Source organism: Amblyomma maculatum, chromosome 10 (assembly GCF_055883805.1).
Source record: "Amblyomma maculatum isolate TAMU_Amacu chromosome 10, ASM5588380v1, whole genome shotgun sequence".
In the NCBI taxonomy this organism is placed as follows: domain Eukaryota; kingdom Metazoa; phylum Arthropoda; class Arachnida; order Ixodida; family Ixodidae; genus Amblyomma; species Amblyomma maculatum.
In genome coordinates this window covers 3,518,291-3,535,491 of record NC_139353.1, presented here as the reverse complement: position 1 = coordinate 3,535,491, position 17,201 = coordinate 3,518,291, and the positions used below count along the sequence as shown (strand labels likewise).

Below are 17,201 nucleotides of genomic sequence, written 5' to 3'. Positions count from 1 at the left end.
ATAAGCAAGTTTCTGCTCAAGCTATAGCTGCCGCCGGTGCATTGGGCTCTACCGCTATGCCTGTGCTAGCTTTGCAATTAATGCTTCGCCAAAGTTATTCATATCATTCTTTTACTATGGCAGAATAAGATTCACAAAAAGGTAGTTTCATGAGTAAACCATTTACGAAAGCGTCGATCAGTTCCAAAGCGCCAACCGCCGCGGCTTCGAAGCGAAACAAATTAGGCCTAGCGACGACTAGGGGGTTACGCACGGCGCGGTAAAACTAAGCTCGACCTGCTCGCAGCATCCAATGCTTCAAGCGTTGCGAACTTGTGCACTTGCAAGATACATCTAAGGCCGCGCATACACACACACACACACACACACACACACACACACACACACACACACACACACACACACACACACACACACACACACACACACACACACACACACACACACACACACACACACACACACACACACACACACACACACACACACACACACACACATATTTATTTATGTTCCGTTCAGCGACAAGCCCCGCAAACGATTCTGCAGAGACAGGACGGAGCTTCAGTACGCAGTCGCTGATGACTTCGGGTGGCACAGTATAGGCAACGGCCATTCTATACGCAGGTCTTGAAACGTGATATACTAGTAGGCAAATGAGTACATTGTTGAAGCAGGCCCGCTCGTACGCTTCGCGCAATCGGGCGCCGACAAGCAGCCTCCGTGCACAGACGCTGCCATAACCTCGGTTAACGACGCAAACCAAGGTCGCCAAGCTCGGTTTGCGATAACCGTGGTTAGGGGTGTAACCATGGTTTGGTCCGCCGCGTAACATGGGCTAACCACGGTTTCGCGTATCGGCGGTTACGCTAACCCTGCCCGTGTAACAAGGGTATAGACCGATCCCACCGACCGATCTGCTCATGCGCTGGTTTTCCGGAAGTTTGTACGCCGCCATGTTAGTTGTAGTCCGCTGGTCAGCGCGCGCACATGCCACTGCACTCCCGGAATCACCGCTTCACAAGAACTTATCGCACATTTCTCACTCTGCGCCGCCGAGAAAAAATTGTCATTATTTTAGAAAATTGCGCTGACTGTTTTATGCAAGGCAAACGTTCTAAGCATCCTTTTGTTCTTTTAACGATGGCATATACATTTTGTATGGTCGAAAAGGCGTCGGCATAGTCGGCACCACATGTGGAAAATAATCGGGGATTTGAGCAAAAAATATATAATGGCAATAGGTGGTTCGTGACTGATAACCGATTGGTGTGTGATAGGCTATGACAAGTAAAAGAAATAATTGTAATTAACCGATTAATTGACGAATAAAGAATTGAGAAATGAACAAAAATATCTGAAATAAGGGCATTCAAAAGTGTCAAATTATCAGAATGAAAAGCCAATGCTTGGTGATGCTCACTAAGAAAATTCAGAGTTAATAATTCATAAATTAATTTAAGTAATTGAAAAATTGGAGAAAGGGGGTTCAGAAATTTCAAAATGCTCAGAATGGTGACTGGCTGACGGAAAACTTTATTGAGACACAAGGGAGGGGATGTTCTCAGAATTAAAAGACAGTTCTTGATTATTGTAATTAAGAAAACATAGAGCGTGCGATTGATCAATTATTTACTTGAAAGAATTGAAAAAAAAAAAAAAAGAAATTGGAGAAACGGGATCAAAGGTGTTAAAATTTTGAGAATGAAAAGCCAATGCTTTATGTTAATAAGGAAATTTAGAGTGCGTAATTGATAAATTAATTGAAAGTCGAAAAAATGAAAAATTTCGAAACCGGGGCTTCGAAGATGTCAAGTTGCTCGGAAAGAAAAGTCAATGCTTGATAATGCTAATTAAGAAAATTTAGAGTAATTGATGAAGCAACGAATTGAAATAATCGAAAAAATTAAAATAGGAAAAGGGGCCTAAAGAAAATCCAATGCTTGTTTGTGCTAATTGAGGGAAGTTAATGCGTGCAACTGATCAAATAATGAAATAAACGAATTGAAAAAATGAAAAAGAGGGTTCAAAGGTTTTAAAATGCTGAGAATGAAAAGTCAATGCGTCAAGATGCTAATGAAGAAATTCATTGTGTTATACATTTATTATTTGAAATAATTGAACAAAATGAAAAATGCTTTCAAACGTATCAAACTGCTTAGAATGGAAAATCAATTTTTGCTGATGCTATGTCATCATCAGCCTGACTATACCCACGGCAAGGCAAAGGCCTCTCCCATATTTCTCCAATTAACCCGGTTCTGTGCTGGCTGCATCCACTTGACCCCTGCGAACTTCTTAACCTCATCCGCCCACTTAATTTTCTGCCGCCCCCTGCTACGCTTTCCTTCCCTTGAAATCCAGTTTGTTACCCTAAGCGACCATCGGTTATCCTCTCTTCGCACTACATGTCCTGCCCATGGCCATTTCTTCTTCTTAATTTCCACTAAAATGACAGTAACGAGTTATTTCTCTGACCCACTCTACACGCTTCCTATCTCTTAATGTTACCCCTACCACTTTTCGTTCTATAGCCCTCTGCGTTGTCCTCAACTTATGTAGAACCCTCGGTTAGCCCCCACGTTTCAGCCCCATAGGTTAGTACAGTTATGCTAAGTATTAATGTACAAGAGAAATAAAAACAATATAGAAATAAAAAGCAGAAAAAACAAATGTAACACAACATAAAAAAAACGAAATCTAGAAACGCGCGCGCGCGCGCGCGCGTGTGTGTGTGTGCGTGTGTGTGTGTGTGCGTGTGTGTGTGTGTGTGTGTGAAACGCTATCGAGTCATAACCGTAGCGGCGGAGCTGAAGTGATTCCTCAATTTTGTTTATGTCACCGAGTGATTACGAAGTGCTATCCTATCTTTGAGCTACATATGAATAGTTTGATGGAAAACGATTGTTTGGAGGTTTTGTTTTAGCACGCGCGTGCTTTGCGATGCGTGTTACGTTATTTTAGCTCAGTGACTAACGCGATAGGGATGCAATGGAGGTTGGCGACAGTTTTGAATTGTGGCGCCAGTCCTTCGTGTCTTAGAATGCATCATGAAACCGCGCAAAAAAGACAAGGGACAGAGAAGAAAGCGACGGGACAAAGCGCGGAACTTCAACTGGGGCCGCATCCAGCGGAGGTTCCTTTCGGGAACCGTTCTCTCAAGATGACGTCAATTTGACGTCAGCAAGACAGCGGGCGCCACCTTGCGGGGAGGACGGGGAAGACAGCGGCCAATCAGCGATGGCGCCAGGTCGTATGCGTGTCCACCATGGTAGAAATAGTATGGTAGCGTAACTCCCAGAGAAGCCTGCGTGTCGACTCTGAGCGAGGGAATGGAATATAGGAGCGTCCCCTTTGAAACGGGGTGGTAGCAGTAGCTATAATGCTCATTTTTCTCCATATATCTTAATTATTGATTTAGAATGGTTAGCTAAACCATCATTCTATTTATTAAATTTTTGTTCCTACATTACTAACATTATGCAACTTCTCTGCTTTTAAGCCACCAATCTTCCAGTCGTTTTTTGCTAGTTTCTACCGCCGGTTTATTCACCCGGCCACTGGTATCTCTAAACCCCAGAGCTTCAGGAACAGTGATTGCGCCTGCATCAACTTCCGGATGGATACCATTACATTCGATTATAATATGGACAATTGTTTCACTGGAGTTTCCACATATAGCACATGCGTCATCTCCATTGTTAAATTTCTTTTTGTAGCTGCGTGTTCTAAGGCACCCTGATCTAGCTTCAAAAAGTAGGGCACTGCCTCTTGAGTTATCAAAGAAATCTTCCTTCCTGATCTGCATTTTCCACTTACGGTATAATTCCACAGCTTCTTTTCCATCGAATTTATCCAATTTTCACCTTCTGTGTTTTTCACCTGTTGCTTAATGCTCTTTATTTCTCCGTTCTTGTGACTAGCATACTTACTAGTTAGTTTCCTAGCTCTTTTTCTCCTCGTCTTTAATTTCCCAGCGCCCCCTGCGAACTGTGAGGCAAAACAAACACGTGACGTCGCTCGTGACGTCACAGTGACGTACTTTTGGCGGGTAATTTGTTTTTTTACTTATGAACGTAAAACAAGGCCAACAACGACGGAGGCAGAACGATGCTCGGATAAGGCAGAAAAATGGACACCGTAACTGTTCACCCAACTTTACTTGACATGGATTTCTACTTTAAAGTTTTACGTTAACTGAAATGTTACGGCAGCTTTAACCACCTTATCATAGCATCGTCGTCGTTAGCCTAGTCTTTCGTCGCGCGTCATGTAAACGCATTCTGGGGTTTATTTCTTCGGACACGTTTGTGAAGAAGGGCCTTCAAGTGAATTCGGCAAGCACATGGATAGAATCACATGGCTTGAGGGATTTCACTAAGGGCATAAATGAGTGAAGCTGTGCTGCATAGAAAGCCAGGCTTTATTAATTCACGATTACTTACATAGACGCCTCACGACAATGCAAATCTTGAAGTGTAGGAAAGCGACCACCGCTCATTCGTCACGGTCTTCATGAAATCCTCGTGTAACAAAATGAGCTGAGCGTAGGTCTCCAAACGAGACGCGGTGAGATTATAAAAGGGTAAAAGATTTTGCTAACAAGTAAAGTACATATCAGTGTCAAAGATCAAAGAAAAACGAAGGGAATAACTAACGCTAGCGCTAGAACACCAACCTGTAAGAGCTTAGGTAAGCAATTCAAATTGGGATTGTTAGTATTTAGAAGTTAATGCGTCTGAGAAGTGAAAATATCTGCGATATAGCTTCGATCCAATAAATCTCGCCCTGTTCACGATTCCATTATTTTACTAGCGCTTCATTTGTCACTGAGAGGAGTCAATGTGACGCTACAAATTTACAACTTAAGCATTACAACTTTACAATTTCGTCCTCACTTCCCTTCGCGCGCGATCGGCACACAGTCTTAGTGTTGCCGCAAAACCTCCTCAGACATGTAGAAAGTGTAGTCTCGTTTTTTTTTTTTTTTGTTTACTGCGTCAGTTTACTAAAACAGCAAAGCGCTGGGTAAGTTGTTGCAAGTGTCCCGTGTAGCACGTTACGTCGATAAAAAAAAAAATAAGGTCTTGACGTACCACCATGATAATAAACATAATTGATCAATTGCACACTCCAAATTTTCTTAATGAGCGTCATCAAGTATTGGCTTTCTATTTATGTGCCCCAGATGTGAATTAGGGCAGGTGGGTCCTGTGTCGGGACTGGCGGGACCACACGCCGTCGTGACTCGTTAGTGATCTCGGCGGGGCGGGCGTTTCCCGACCAGGAACAGGGCGGTGTACATTTCGTGGCCCGGTGTCAAAAACGCCGGCGGTACCAGCACTGCCGCTGATGCCCTCTCTCGCACTGTCGCGGAGACACTCCATCTCCCACCGTCGACTGGGCCACATTCTTGTCGTGCTTCTCAAATACATCAATAGTATTTGGGACGGAGACACACCGGCAAACCTATTGATGTGGAGAACCTTCGCCCCATCTCAAGTCTTGTGTCGGCAAGCTGATGGAGACAATGGTGCGCGACAAACTCTCAGAATTTCTCGAAACACAGCACATTTTCGCGGACACCATGTTCGGTTTCCGCCCTCAAAAATCGGCACAGGATATACTCCTTCAGCTCCACCACGACATCTTAGATCCTGTAGAATGTCTCCATAATGATAAGGTGGTCCTGGCCTTGGACCTTAAAGGCGCATTTGACAATGTGAAGCACGAAGTAATCCTCGATCACCTGAATCACGCCAACTGTGGTTACAAAACATTCAATTACATAAAACAATTCCTTATAGACCGCCAAGCCTACATACGCATACAAGATGCGGAACACGGGCCATACACCATCGGCTCGAGGGGAACACCTCAATGCGCTGTCTTCTCTCCCCTCCTCTTCAATTTAGCCATGCTTCATTCCCTCCAAATTGGCTTCTCTTCCCGGGATACATCACGCACTTTACGCGGATGATATCACAATATTGGCCACGCAAGGTAACCTGGGCCACATGAAGTCCTACCTGCAGGCAGCGGCGACCGCAGTCGACGACTACGCGACCTACTGCGGACTCCAGTGCGCCCCAGCTAAATCTGAATTTGTGCACGTATGTCCCTCCCCTCGAGACACAACTCAGCTTCGCATCAGTCTCCCCTCGGGACCGATCCGGAGGCCAAAGAGATCCGCGTCCTTGGCCTCTTCATACATCATCAACGCAGAGTTGACACCACTCTGGCCAAACTTTGCATGGTGGGAGACCAGGTGGGCCGTATGGTCCGCCGGGTCTCTAACAAGCGGGGCGGATTACGAAGCACGGATGCACTGCGGCTTGACCATGTTTTTGTAACGAGTAGAATCCTCTACTCGACCCCCTACTTGTACCTGCGTTATCACGATGAGGATCAATTGGAGGCCATCCACCGGAAGGTCATCAAGCGGGCTCTCGACCTTCCGGTCAGCACGTCCAACCAGAGACTTCTGGCTCTAGGCGTGGGGCGTGGTGAACACCTTCCGGGAGCTACGAGAAGCCCACTTACTAAGCCAATACACGCGTCTTACACAGACTACGTCCGGTCGCCGCCTCTTGGACCGACTACACATCAAACACGATTACGTACCACACTGAGGAAAGGGTGAGAGTGCCAGAACTCTGGAGACGCGCCCTCCGGGTCCAACCCCTTCCCCGAAACATGTCCAAAGAAGACCATAACGGTCGTCGCCAGGCGCGCGCGGAAGCGTTGGAGCGATACTATGGTCACCAGCAACACGTGTATTATGTGGATGTTGCCGGCTCTTACCACGGGGGGGGGGGGGGGGGGGGGGGGGTATACGGCTGCAGTCGTACACAACACAAACACGGTTAACGGGCTAACTTTCAAAGCCTACAGCACAACTCATGCAGAGGAGATTGCTATCGCCCTGGCTCTCGGTATTCCCAATTCGAAACATCATCACAGACTCGCGAGGGGCCTGTCGGAATTATAGGCTGGGATGGGCTCCCCCGCTTGACCGGCGTATACTGCAATCTAGCTGCCGATACAAAGACCCAACTCCGCATAACCTCATTTGGGCACCCGGTTACCAGGGACTCAAGGGAAACGAACAGGCCGATCAGGCCGCCCGCGCACTGTCTCCCCGGGCTATCTCCCTGTCCTTGGAAGCCTACTCCCAATCAGACAATCTGGCCCTTACATTCAAAGATATCACCGATTACTACAAGGAGGAGCACAGGCGCTACCCGGCCCCTTGTAAGGGACTGGATCGCGCTGACGAGCGCCTCATCAAAATGTTTACCAATACTGTACTGCATGTGCCCGGCGGTGCTTAAACATTTCAACCCGTCCTTTGATGGTGCGTGCCAGTACTGTGGGGAGGTGGCTGACACCTGGTCTGGGCGTGCCAGTCAAACCCATCCATTCCCCCCAACCCCAATCCAACTAAAGAGGACTGGGAGGCGGCCCTGCTCGGCTGTCAAGACCTCAAGGCTCAAAAGGCCTTGGTTCAACGGACGCGGGTGGCGTTGCTTGCCAATGGGGCCCCGGAATAGGGGCTCCACCTAGTATTGTCAGGAGAGGAGACTGATGCGTCTCTAACCCAAACACCTATCTGTAACCATTTATTTGTTATTTATAAATGTTTTAACCACCACCACCTACGCCTAGCAGAATGATCGTGACCTCGCTGCTTTTCGAGAGAAGCCCCGTTCCCTCCGACTTGTGCCTCATCCACCATCTCTGCTCGCCTGAGCCCTTGTGGTGGGATGTTTCGGCTTCGCTACGTCGCCCCATCTTCCATTCTCTACATGACATATGCCACCCAGGCATTCGGGCTGCCACCCAGGCATTCGGGCTACTCAGCGACTTCTCACCGGGCTACTCAGCGACTTCTCAACGCTGATGTGCGCAATGTCTGCCCTACCAGACGACCAAGGTCGGCCGTCATACCAAGACGCCTTCCTACCACCCGGCCGTCGTTTCGACTATATACTCCGTTTCACACATCAAGTGCAACACTGCCAAAGCTAGAGCTCTTGTTCGCGCTCCCCGCATCCGCGATGAAAAATAGTGCTTGCTCTTGACGAGAGGAAATGATAGTTGCATTGACTGCAAGCTTAATACATCTTACATTTGCCATCAACTCCATAAAAAGCACCTTTTTTTAGGGAGAAAAGATCGGATTAGGTGAATTTGTATGTTTTGTTTGTCGTTTTCGTTCGTGTAGTGTTTTCGCTGCCCCGCAACCCTGCCAGCGGTGCCCTCCGCGCTGCACAACGCAGCGACCTCGACTGCCTCTTCGGAGCGGATTTTTTCTATAAGATCCACACTGCGAAGATGTCCAGACACGCGAAACAAGTTATTGCAAACGTGTAAGCCCGTTTCCGCAGAAACCACTCGGCCACGAAACGAGCGCGTAGTGATACGCCTCCTTTTTTTCCCCTTGCGGACTACTTGCGTAGCTTTCTCTGCGTTGCATCTGATGTATGAAACTGAGTATAAGTACATCTCGACATCGTGGGCCCTCTACCCGTATCTCGAGGCTACCGTTATATCCCGATCATGGTCGACCGCTTCACTCGCTGGCCGGAGGCAGTCCCCATTCCTGACATCACCGTGCAGATTTTCGCGCGCAAATGCGCGGGAATCTCGATTTCGCTGTCCTGGCACCGTGACAACCGACTGAGGCCACCAGTCTGAGTCCTCCCTGTTTGCTTCCCTTAATTATATCCTCGGCGCCAAGCATTGCCGTACCACTGCATATCAGCCGTGTGCCAATGGCATGGCGGAACGCCTTCACCGCCAATTGAAGGCCGCCCTAGCTGCTCGCCTCAACTGCGCAACCTGGGTCGACTCCCTTGGTTTGTGGGGTTTAACGTCCCAAAGCGACTCGGGCTATGGAGATGCCGTAGTGGAGGAATCCGGGAATTTCGACCATCTGTGGTTTTTTAACGTGCACTGACATCGCACAGGACACGGCGACTCCCTTGAGCTCCTTGGTCTACGGGCCGTCATCCAGGAAAATTTACAGTGCTCAGCTGCAGAGCTGGTGTATGGTAGTGCTCTGTCTTCCAGGAGACTTTACATCACAGCAGCTCCCAGCCCAGCCCCAAGAACTCCTTCCAAGCCCGTTGGACTGCGTTAAAGACCTCCGGCCTACTCCACCACGTCCATCCCGCCACCATACCATTTTTGTGCACCCTGACCGGGCCACTTCGACTCACGTTTTTGTGTGCCGCGTTGCTCATCGGCCTACGGCGAACCTTTCCGCGTTCTCCACCGCACTCCGAAAACCGCTACCCTCCTACAGAACGGCCAGGCAGAGACCGTCAGCCTAGACCGCCTTCAGCCGCCTTACATAGAAACCGCACTGGAATCTCGCATTGCTGCCTGACCTCCTGCTCCAGTGCCATCGACGGCCCTCTGTCCGTTTCGGCTTCCAGTCTAGGTGGCGGGCCCTGTAACGCCCTCATGGGTGGCGCCGGGAACCCGGATATCGCGCGCCTCCCGGCGAATAAAAAAATTCAAGTGGGCACTTTGGAGCACTAAAGTGCGATGAGGCGAAAGCGCGGTGGATGTAGCCCTCCACTACGGCACCTCTACCTCTCTCTCTTTCACTACCACCTTCCTCCGTTCCTTTACAACATGGTACCATAATAATTGGCTCACAGGAAGGGAAAGGCGCAGTATATGTCACACTTGTTTCTGTGGACACTTGAACCGCGAAGGGGCAGTATCTGCCACACTTATTTCTGCGAGTTGATTTATAGGAAGGGAAAGGCGCGGTAACTGTCTCACTTATTTTCTGTGGACACCTCAACCGCGCCGTAAGGGAAGGTAGGAAGGTGGGAGTGAAAACGGAAAGAGGAGCCGTAGTGGAGGGCTACGGAGTAATTTCGACCACCTGGGGATCTTTAACGTGCGCTGACATCGCACAGCACACGGACGCCTTTTCGTTTCGCCTCCATCGAAACGCAGCCGCGCCTTAAGAGAAGGGAAGAAAGGTGGGAGTGAAAGTGGAAAGAGAAAGGGGGGGGGGGGGGGGCGTAGTGGATATGCAGTCAAGAATGTGACGTCACGAAACCGGAAGTAGAGCCGAAAAAGGGCATAGGAATGGATTGGCGCGCGATTTGAAAGTACGAAAGGCTAAAATGGGCAAACAAGAAGTGAATTAGGCAACCAGAAGCAACCAATGGCAGCATCCGTGCTTTCGTACCGCCGCCCCAGTTCACATGCTTCAGATGTCAGATAGCAGATACCGGGGCTGGCAAACATCTTTTCTTTCCTTTTGTACATACAATAAATAACCGCTACATACATACATTGCTCCAATGCAGATTCTGCAGTGCTCTTTAATTTTTCTTTTTGTCAGTGGGATTTAATATCCCGACGTGGCACATAGGCTGAGAGACGCAGAAGTAAACGTCACGAATTAGCTCAGGGGACCTTCAAGGTGCGCCTCTTTCATTTCGCCTACAACGAAACGTGACCGCCGCGGCCGGGACAACCCGGGCCCCAAGACGAGGGATTTGAGCCGCCGCGGCGGGTCTGTCATATGCTGCGCTGCAACGTGTTTTGAGATGCGCCACAGGACAGCAGAGTATGGGAACTCATGATGCAAAATTTCGGGTAGGTCTCGCTAGTTTCAACGCTTCCACGGCACGGTCGATCACCTCTGGCCCGGACAGCAAGTCCAGTTTGCATACTTCTAGAAACAGTTGAACGTAACTGTGCCACAGATAGCAGGCAATGAACATGAACAAAGTATCGTTTCAATATTCCCTGCCAGTGGGAATCTTCACGTTACATAAAGACTGCACATAACGTGTTCCAAAGCTAATTCGGAGCTGACAGACTGATTTCTCCGGTTGATTCATTAAACCGGCGACTGAGAAAAGTTCTGCCCGATTTAACAAAAAGAAAAAGACTAAAATTTCATTTGCTGTCACAATGAATTAGCTGTATGACATATTTTCCCTTCCTGCAAGACTGTTGTAGGGCAAAACGAAGCAGACTTATAGTATTGTAATTTTGTTGAAAGGCCAAACCGCTGCTTTATTGACAGTGTTCAATAAATTAGCTAGGTACCTGGGCAGTGCATATCTGCCGTAGTAAATCGTGGCACAGCAGTAACAAAACGGTTTGGTTTGGTTTATGGTGTTTAACGTCCCACAGCGTCCCGGCCTATATAGGGGCGCTGCAGAGGAGGACTCTTTTCCTTTTTTTTTTTTCCACTTTTGGCAGAGCACCAGTTCTGGTGCCGACCCGTTTCAAAGGGTATGGCTCTAAGCATCATCATCATCATATGGGTGTCCGGATATGTCGGCCACCTGGGGTTGCTGGCGTGCACTGGCATCGCACAGCACACGGACGCTTTGCTTTTCGCATTCATCGAAAAGGGGCCGCCGGGACAGGGATTAATCGCGCGACCTTGGGTTCAGCATTGGAGCTTCCTAACCACCGAGCCACCGCGGCGGGGCTGTCGTACAATGGGGAAGTCGTACATTAAAACCCGAAATTAAACAAAAATTCGTTAAAATTAAAGAAACCACGCCTTTGTTCAAATGGAGTTCGTTTTAAAAAGATTCGCTCTGTAGAGAGAAAAAAAAAACTCCCATTTGCTCCTTCATTATGCTTCAAATGCTATAGGCACTTCACTGGGGTGCGGCGTACGTAGCACGGATGCGGTTGACAGGAGCCTCATGGCGCAAGCATATGACCTCAGGTTCAGCCTTTGGATTCGAGGTCGAAATCACTCCAGCCTCACGTGACGAAGTCAATATTTAGGTTGAGGCCGATCCTTCGGGGGGTCTTGCAGCTGCTACATTCGAAGTGGATTAAAAGCGCTCTTTGACACGTGGCAACTTCAATTTTTTTAAAAAGCACACGCAATTGACGAGCTGTAGTGCGACCACAAATCGTGCTGTATTTCGCTTCCACACTTGTCCCTGAAACTGATTTCGGCGTGTGCCGCTTTATTGTCACTGAAGGGCTTTCCCGCACACACTGGCAACACATAAAACAAGACCAATACGGTTCGCGGTGGCGAAGATCTCCTTACGTGATCGCAGATCTTTCCACTCCTTTAGCAGGATACCGGCACATATGCAACAATGATCAGAAGGGGATCATGCGATACCATATAGCAGAGCCTTATTTCGCCACACGCGACAAATTTTAATGAACGACGCGATGTGACGTCACTTAACGATCAAGACATCAGTCACACCGTTCCGATGTGGCCACCCGCAGTTGCTTCATGTCAGTTATCCCAAATAGGCGTCAGGGATGCCCGGAAGAGAAGAGCGCGAATACTGAGGAAGCCGCAATGAGGCTGGACCTGTCTTTTTAACTGAGCCCAGGCGTTCTCACTGTTTACAGTATCTCGAGGATATGGCGTCATCTGAACGAATCTGGAACAACGGCTGTGATTACCACAAGCAACACGGGTATCTCCACTGTAGACGACGCGCCCTACCTGACGTCAGTCTGCCGCACAGGGTCCACATGACAACTGCTTCAGCGTGTCTACTTAGGTGTGGATGCTTGACATGGCTTCTTGCGCACAGCCTCACCGCTGAATGAAACTCGGCGCATGGCAGGTTATCAAAACGCAGGAGCCGCATTCGATCCTTGAACGCTCACAGTCGACCTACCATCTCAAGGTTAGGACAAGAAGGGGGTAAGGGGAAGAGGTAAGAGTTTAACGCTGCTCAGCGGCCTTCTGCCGCTATGCGCTGTCGTGCGTGAGAAGTTCGCTGACTACGGCGAGCGGTTAATTTAAAAGCGCCTCGCTTCAAGCTTAGGGGGCAGGGCGCCGAGACGGGACCAAATGGAGCACGGAACAACCTAGAGCACGATCACCAACCGGCCGCTCAAAGGAAGAGATGCTGTCGGTTAGAGGGGTGCTCAGTTTGCGATGCACAATTCAAGCGGCCAAAAGATGTCCGGGCGGGGATAACCAGAGAAAAAAAAAAAAAGAAAAGCGTAAGGCAACGCCAGACCATTCCTGAGAGCAGCCCGTGAAGAAGATCGACCAATCCAATGCGCGCAAATGACCGTTACCCTAGCAACGACCTACGCGGCGCGGAAGGAAAACTGAGGAGGAGGTAGAAAGTGCTGAACATCCGCAGTGCAAGGCACAGGAGGAAGCGACGGCGCAGACAGCGATGACCTTAAACTTTCACGGTGAAGCGGGGAAGGAGGCAAGGGCAAGAGCATATCTTGGATAACCAGAGAGGAGACTTTAATTGCACCCTTTTTTCACTAGACCGAAAACGAAAAAAAAAAAAAAAATTGGGGGGTGGGGATGGGGGGACATATGCGTCTCTGCAAGAATTGCGGAGACGGAAGCAGAGAGCAACGCCAAGGTGGGCAGTCTCGCCTGATAGTCGCACCATTTGTGCAACGAGCCGTTGCAGAACCGCGCAATCGGATAAACATTGCCGCAGTTTACGAGGAGCGACGAAACTGCTCACGCACTACACACTTTACCTAAACAATCGGCACTTGTAATCCTCAAGACTGGTTGCGATAACTAGAGGAAGCGATTCGAAGAACACGAGACGCTTGTCGTCTTATAGAAATTCAAATGAGGGGCGGCGGCAGCATTATGGCGAGGGTCTAACTATTCGCATTGGGAACGAGCGAAAATGTGGGTGAAATCGCACTGAACATGCGGTATCCCAGTCGCCTGAAGGCAGCTGAAAGGTGACCGGGAGCCACACACGCTGTCTAGGGCGCAAGCAGAGAGAAAGGAAGCGTAGAGAAAACGAAAAAAAAAAAAAAAAAGAAAAAGCGACTTAAAGCTGCTTACGTGAGCATCCCAGATAGGCTACCACCCTATCGGCTAGGCCCGCAAGTACAACCTGCCTCTGCTGAAGCGGGTACAGAGCTGCAGAGAACAGGAGGAAATCGGCAACTACCACCGTGGCAACGACGGACTGCAACGCCCGCGCGCGCACACAATCCACTATCCAACGACTCGCTTTTCAGGATATGCTACTCTTTGAAGAGCAAACTGAAGTCGTGGGAGGGGGGAATCTGCGTTCGACAAAGCTGGAAAAGCAGTGGAAAAGCAGATAGTGACGAATATACAAAATGATGTCGAAGAGAGAGACAGGGAGGGAAAATAAGCATGGATCCCTAAGCAGACGACGAAGGCAGGACAAGGGAGGAGTGAGCGGGCGTACGCGTCATCGTTCCCATAGCAACCAAAGATGGCGGACGCCGGAAAAAGACGCTTGTTGCCACAAAAGCGGTGCGCCAAATGGCGCCAAAGAGCGAGCAAAAACACTTTTTTTTTTTTTTTGTTCCAATTCTCTTCACTTGTCCCGGGGGAATCCGCCGCAGAAGCTCACACGAACTTTCTAGCACCGTCAGCCCCGCTCTCCCGCGCACTCCTCGTCCCGAAACGCACAGCGCAGCACGAGCTCGATCCGTTGCTTTTTAACGCGCCGTGGCAGGACAATTTCGGACGCTTCTTCAAGCGCGCCACGCGGCCTCTCCAGTCACGACGCCGCGCGAGTGCTTCGCCGACTGGAGGAAGGCCAAATGATGGGTGACGCTCGCCAGACCAGCACGCACTGCAAGCGTTAGCTAACAGCCATGCCCCAGCCCGCGTTGAAAAAGGGGCACTACTAGAGCACTATAGCAATACTGCGCATCATCCTTCAAAACAAACTCAAAGTTGCACATGACAATCGCGTGCAAGCACTTCATAAGTGGGCCGGTCGCTTTTTTATATATATTAAAGCGCGAGAAGAAACACGTGGCATCTGTATCGTACCCGAAGAAAATTTACGAGTATCAAGCAACGTTACGTTAGCGCAGGCTCGCGATACAAGCATCGCCTCACCTTTAGCAAGCCGCAAATCAAAGACTGCGAAGATGTCGAGACAGCCAACGAGTAGGCCAGCAACGCTGAAAATTCGACCACCTGCCTCCTCTTATATTACTTACCTCTTCGAATGTAATAAAGTTCCGGGGAAAAAGCAAAAATAAAAACGAGGATAGTTGCGGTAAAGTCAGCGTGATACACGTAGAAAGCTCATGAGCTACCCAGGCGCGAGCAATCGCGTCCAAATTGTCCCTCTATCTCCGCTCCCAAGTGAGGGTCGACTGTCGTAGTGGGACGCTGTCGCCTCGATTATCATCAGGTCACATGTAGACGCCATGGGGCTGGTTCATTGCGCAAGCAACCTACCAACGCGTTTCGCAGCGGGTTTGCACACCACGAAGGAAGAAAGTGAGGCGACGCAGCTCGGTCAACCAAAGAAACCGCATGCGAGCGTCGTAGTTTAACCAGACAGATCGGAACAGCTGTAACCGACGCCAGTTTACGCCTTCGCCGAGGCTGCATGCAGCATGTCAGCTCAATTTTTTTTTTCTCTCTCCTTTCCTCGTGGTCAAGATACGGTAGGAGAGACTTCTCCAGGAGGTTTCGTTTTTTTTTTTTTTTTTCTGTTTTGTTTCCCTTCATGAGCAAGGCCCTCACGGAGGATTTTTGCTGGAGTGGAATGCTTACACCCAATTAGACGCCAATGTGGAAAGTTGCGGCCGGCGTTGACTGTCCGCAGATCCAAAATGCGTTGGCTGGCGATCACAGTAAGCTACGGACACACATTCGGACCAGATTTAGCGCTTTTCATTACCTTGACCTTGGGGGATAGCGTTACCGGCGGCCCGTAAACAAGAGTGCAGCTAAACTTAATCGGGACGGATATGCAATCCCTCAAAGTGTAGCAAAAGCAGCAAATCATGATTAAAATGCACTCTCTTGTGTCAACCGCTCTCCCTGGATCATGAGCAGTGAAAACTCCGGCAAGTGCAGCCGCTTTCTATAGTTCGATCATCGAAAGGCGAGAAATGTTGTTTGCAAGTGGGGTTGCGATCAACATTTAAGCCTCGACCCACATGTGAGAGCTCGGGGGCAACTCGCTGCCTACGGCACCGTTCGATTATTGTGACACTAATTTGGCTCGTGAACGACATCCCAGAAATGGCAAGGTGCATAGAACAGATGCAGAACACTTACAGCAAAACGGTTCGACGAAAGCGGCAAAACATTCCTAAAGTTGTTCCACCTCGTGTGATGCTCTGCTGGCTTGTATCCTTGTGTACGTAGCAGCGTTGGCTCTTCCGACAGGCGCCGCTCCTCATCCGTCCCTGGTAGTCCCCAGTTGTGTCACCAAAAACAATTGTTTTTGTTATAGGACATAAATGCGGATAATATAAACTGCTAAAAATTTCAACTTGACAACAAAATTTGACGTAATAAAAAACAGTATAAGAAAATTTGCAATGTCTTCAGGTTTACAAGAAAATGGGGAGGCATGCTCAGTTTACAGTAACAGCCACAAGGCGCGTGCATGACGCAGTTTCCGGAAGCATATGTTTAACTTCCGGTAACCTGAGATCGAGAGATGTGGTTTGTGGGAAAGCCAACAGAGAATAAAATAAAATAAGCGCATTAAACGACGCAGCCGATTCTAGTAGAAGACAATATTATGTTTCAACCCAAAAACGGCTTTAGCCTAAAATATAAACGGGAGACGCGTGAAAATTTGAACTGCAGAAAGCACTTTTCTTACGTTTTTTATTCGCTTTTGTTGACCTTGAGAACATGCATTCGGAGATATTACCGTATGCTTACCAGTTTATTGAACCCAAACCTTGTGCATACATTATGAATACAAAGAAAAGAAACTGCTGCTGATCAGCTACACACTACTTTTTCTTCAGCATATTACATATGAAGTGAGTTAGCTGGTTGATATCCCAACCTGACAAAAAGAAATATGAGAGAGACAGGAATATGAAACAAACAAACCAAAAATAATAGCGACAGGTTAGTGAATTAAACCAAAGATTAGAGATAAACTAGCTTCAAAAATGTGTGGTGCCTTTGCAAGCAGTGCAAGCGCACACACACACAAAAAAAAGAAAAAATAAAGAAAAAAAGTGAAAGTTAATAATGAAAGAACACTGAAACAAGGAAACTACACAAAACAGTTTTCCTTATTCGATGCCGATTTCCAGGATGCCAAATTATCCATCAGTTTGAAAAAAACACTTAAGAATAAGCTTGTGTAAACTGTGCAAGACTGAGAAAAAATGAGGGTCAAATGCAGCTGGTGACAGCCTTGAAACTGCAACAAACAGGTCATAAAAAAAAGTAAGGTCCACCTACAGCATATTAC

General features: G+C 48.5%; 1 protein-coding gene across 1 annotated transcript in view; it reads right to left on the bottom strand.

Annotated features, from left to right (window-relative positions):
• The window catches only part of LOC146175421 (uncharacterized), an 88,717-nt gene extending 72,400 nt beyond the window's left edge, over positions 1-16,317 (bottom strand). Inside the window, exon 1 of the mRNA XM_084581758.1 lies at positions 16,037-16,317. The gene's annotated coding sequence lies outside the window, so the exon portion shown is untranslated. The remainder of the gene's footprint in view (positions 1-16,036) is intronic.
• Between the last annotated feature and the right edge of the window lie 884 nt (positions 16,318-17,201).